This window comes from Bactrocera latifrons, unplaced genomic scaffold, assembly GCF_001853355.1.
Source record: "Bactrocera latifrons isolate USDA-ARS-PBARC rearing strain unplaced genomic scaffold, ASM185335v1 scaffold_1389, whole genome shotgun sequence".
In the NCBI taxonomy this organism is placed as follows: domain Eukaryota; kingdom Metazoa; phylum Arthropoda; class Insecta; order Diptera; family Tephritidae; genus Bactrocera; species Bactrocera latifrons.
The window spans coordinates 6,196-10,795 of NW_017534840.1; the positions used below are offsets into that span (position 1 = coordinate 6,196).

At 42.4% G+C, this 4,600-nt stretch overlaps 1 pseudogene; it reads right to left on the reverse strand.

The window, feature by feature from the left end:
* Positions 1–214: 214 nt before the first annotated feature.
* Positions 215–4,600, reverse strand: part of LOC108965310 — a 17,150-nt pseudogene continuing 12,764 nt past the window's right edge.

A 4,600-nucleotide genomic window follows, 5' to 3' on the forward strand; every position in this document is an offset into this window, starting at 1 on the left:
GCCCTTCGCAGGACTGCGATGTAGCAGCGTATGATATGGCCGGTGACACATTTGGCACAGCTCCCATGACTCCCACTCTGAAGTAGCATGATGTGCGACAGGCAGTTGAGGCAATGCCCGTGGGCTTGAGCAACTTGCTGCCGTTGCAAAGGATGCATACACCTAAATATTCCACAATGGTGGAGACGATGAGGGCGTCGACAGATGGGGCACCTTATCCGACGGGTCTCCGAAGTCCTTGTTGTGGTCGGGTGCCACCACGAGGTGAGGGTGTAAGTACCGCTGCAGGCGCGGTTGCCGGTACAGTTGTCGGCGTTACTGCAGCCACAGTTCGGGGCGCTGGTTTAGGCCCGGTGCGTGGCACATTGGTAGGCCGAGCGGTTGGCGGGGTTGGAACTGGTGTATCTACATCCATGGTGATCTGTGTAGAAAAGTTTGTTAATTATACATACCTGTCATATAAATTGATATGGGCAATCATGCCACGATATGTGGAATGAACGTGTCGTCGTATTGATCGACAATTATTTGCAAATATTCTTGATTATTTGTTACGGCGCGTTAATTCGAATTTTCGTTTTAGTGTTAAATTTAGTGATTTTATTATATCGCGATACTATCGATTTGCTTTTTTCGATTTTCGGATTCGCGGTCGTCGTTGGTTGGTAAAAAGCACAGCTTCACGAGCGGTCTGGTTAGGGTTCCGTTTTGCGTACGGAGATCTACRACTCGTATGTGACCGTCGGAGCCATAATGTAGCTTCTCTATGCGGCCAAGCCGCCACTCGGTAGGGGGTAGACAATCGTCATGAATGAGGACACAGTCTCCAAGTTTAGGCGCTTGCTCAGGAGTCTTCCAGCGGTATCTTTTGTGGAGATCCTTTATGTATTCGTTATTCCATCGGCGGCTGAAATCATGATGGACAACTTTAATTCGTTCCCATCGATTTAATAGGGATAGCGACTCCACGCCTGGCTCAGGAATGGTCRGGATGGGTGCTCCTTTTACAAAATGCCTTGGAGTTAGGGCAGTGAAATCTGAGGGGTCTTGCAAGAGTACTGTAAGTGGTCGTGAATTGAGAAGAACATCAATTCGATTAATTCGATTTAATAACGTCGCGAATTATCGTCAGTTACCTGTTTGAAATGGGAATTAAAGCTTTTTACAGCTGATTCCCATAAACTGCCCATATGAGGAGCGCTTGGGCGTATAAATTGCCAATTGATACCTTGTTGGGCATACTTTTGAATGATATCGGGTGACACTTGCTTTAGGAAATCCATAAATTGCTTTTCTGTGGCTCGTTGAGCTCCAATAAAGGTTTTGCCATTATCGCTCATGATTTTATATGGGTAGCCACGTTGAGCGATGAAGCGAGCAAGTGCCGCGAGAAAATCCTCCGTCGTCAGATTACTACATAGCTCAAGGTTTACTTCCTTTGTCGTGAACCATACAAAGACAGCCACATAGCCTTACATGAGAGTGGGAGACCTTAACGTAGACATCTTTACCTGGAAAGGCCCAGCAAAATCCACACCTGTTGTGGTGAAAGGCAGAGCGAATCGCAGCGTTCCGGTGGAAGTGCTGCCATAATCTACGTTCGCATCTTCTGTTTGTGCATAGTGCAAATCTTGCACGTAAACATGCACTTCTTGATTTGCGGCTTAAGACGGGGGACAATATATAATACTCTTGGCGTACCATATATAACATGAGGCGATGTTCGGCGTGTGGCATTAAGAAGTGGGTGTAGTTGAGGAATAATGTGGCAAATGGTGAATTCTCGGGAATTATAATGACGTGGCGTTCATTGTATGTTAGGCTCGAATTAGCAAGCCGACCATTTTCACGAAGCAGACATTTCGTGACCAGAAATGGGCTTAGAACTAAGAGTGAGCTCTTTCTGTCAATCGGCTGCTGCTGCTAAAGTAGCGCGTTTGTGTAAATGCGATTAGTGTGACCTTTGCTTTTTGTAACTCTAGGTGCGTCACTGTGTTGCATGGGAAATTATGGGATTCCTTGACTTTGCTTTGAGTTGTTCTATAAATTTGAACATGTAAGCAACTACTCTGAGAGCTCTTGGAAACGATGAAAATCGTTCAAGGATGTCGGTATCATCCAATAATGTGTGAAAGGTGGCGATTATTCGACCTTCTGGGGCGATAATGTTGCGCATGGGGGATTGTGGCCAAGAATTAGAAAATTCTATCAACGAACGGAGGCCATTCCACCAGAGGATGGTGGTGGCAAGGTGTAGTGGCTTGCACCCTCTTGTACCTAGATCATCAGGATTGTCAGCACTGGCTACGTGACGCCAAGTGGCTGATCTCACTAGGTCAAGTATTTGAGACGTTCGGTTAGAAATATACGTCTTCCATTCAGATTGTTTGTGAACTGAGACCATTTCGGTTCCCAGTCGGTTCCATCTAGCCATAATTCTTGTAGTAAGATTTTTGCTTGGATCATAATTGGAAAAAGCCATCCTGCGGGGTCGAAAAGTTTTTCTACCGAGGATAAAATCTGTATTTTCATTATGGGTGATAATGCGACTGAGTCCATAGTCGTGTATGAGAACTGGTCTGATATCGCATTCCATTGGATGCCTAGTGTTTTTGTTATACTTTCCCATTCGAATATAAGAAAATTAGTGTCCAAGAAATTTTCGTTTGGAATATTTTTGAGTATATTTGGGTGATTTGGGATGTAACTGTTTTTATATTTTAGTTTGAAGTCGCGTAAAGGACTGGTGGTGGATTTTCGGAACATAATATTCTATTTGCCGATAAATTTTTTCAACGTCCCCATTGAATACGTATTTGAATATACGCCAATTAAATCTGGTTAGAGTTTGGGTCCCGTAAATAAGATATCATTAAGTAAAACTCCTCACAATACTGATCTTCAGGGGTTGTGACTGATATAGGGGGAGTTCTTCTAATTCCCAAAATTTTTTCAATTGTGAATTGAGGTACTCATTTGAGACTTCCTCAACTTGAGTTGTCAATGTTGTAACTGGTTACGCAACTAGTCCACTTAGGACCCATCCGAAAATGATATTTTACGCCAGAAGTGTATTTGTGATTTTCTCAATACCATCGAGTATTATCTGTGGTATGAGATCGCTGTCTAATAGAAAATCTATTTGTGCGGGGGTGTTGCAGTTTGGGCCTGCTAGTTTTAGGTGTGAAACATTTTGCCAATGCTTGCTTCTTATATGATAGCTGGTTAAAATATTGCTTAACTGCGGTAAGACAATAGCTTCTGCGTGTATGAGCTTATCCGCTTTGGGGGATTACCCTCTTAATGGGGCAGATTTTTTTTGAGTTTTGAACAACTCTTCCGCCTACTTCCGTGATTTCAAAGTTGGCTAGTTTTGTTGACAAATGTAGTCTGGTTTGTGCCCTAGACGCTATAAATGATCGTTATGATCCTTAGTCTATTACGGCTCTTAGTTTAAACAGTTCCCCTCGGTGTTCGATGGAGATAACTGCTGTGGGTAATAGTACCCTACTGCGATTTTCGCTATGTTTGGGTTTTCAACGACTTTGAGCAGCATGGTGCGTCTTGGCAGTTTTCAAAATTTTTTGTTGTAACTAAACCTGTTGCTCTTTTTATGTTTGCGCTGCTTGGGGTGAGCGGGAAAAATTGGTTATATGAAACATTGAATGATGTCTTTTATGGCAGTAAACGCAATTAAATGTGCTTTCGTAATCTGTAAGCGTATGCGCATGTGACAAACAGTTGGTACATAGTTTTTTAGTTCTAATACTCATTTTTTTTTAATTTTTCGCACGATTAGTGCTTGTAACCTCCACTACACAGTCCGCATGGAGTTTGTTTATACTGTTCGGATGTGAACGATTGATTTTTAAAAAAGCTTCTATTTAAATTATTGTGGCTACTTGCTTGGGATCTATTGAAGCTTCTATTGAGGTCGCTTTCAACGTTTTTCGGTCTGACTATTTTTTTATCTACCCTTTCTGCAATTTCATATTGGGTATTAAGAAATTTTTTTATTTGCTGCTACGTTGGGCACTTTCTTCGCGATGGGAGCGATTGCTCCCACAAAAGTAACGATTTCTCTGGTAATGCACCTGTGCATATATTATATTTACCAGAATTCGGTCCCAATTATCTGTGGGAATATTCTGTGTCGATAAAACCGACAAACAATTTGAAACCGTGGATTGAAGTTTATGAATTCTTCACTGGTTTCTTTCAGATTTTGAGTAAATTCGTTAGTATCGTCACTTGCTTGTCGACCAATATTCTCTCGTTTTCGTAACGTACTTTTAGAGCTTCCCAAGTAAAATTAAAAATTTCGTCATTGAGACCGAACCGTTTGACTATTACGCATGCCAGACCTTTGGTTTTGTATCTGAGGTGATACAATTTCTGCGCTTGTGATAATTTAAAATGGTTTATGTACACGGCTGTAAGCATGTCCCGGAAGGACGGCCACTGTTCATAACCACAATGAAATGTATCTGTGTCGCATACCGGCACTTTAAGGTGAATGTCTGAACTTGCCTCTTGGGCTTGTCTTTGTGGCAGCTCTACTCTCGGTTGTGGAGTAGGTGCAATTGCTCTTAATAGCCTT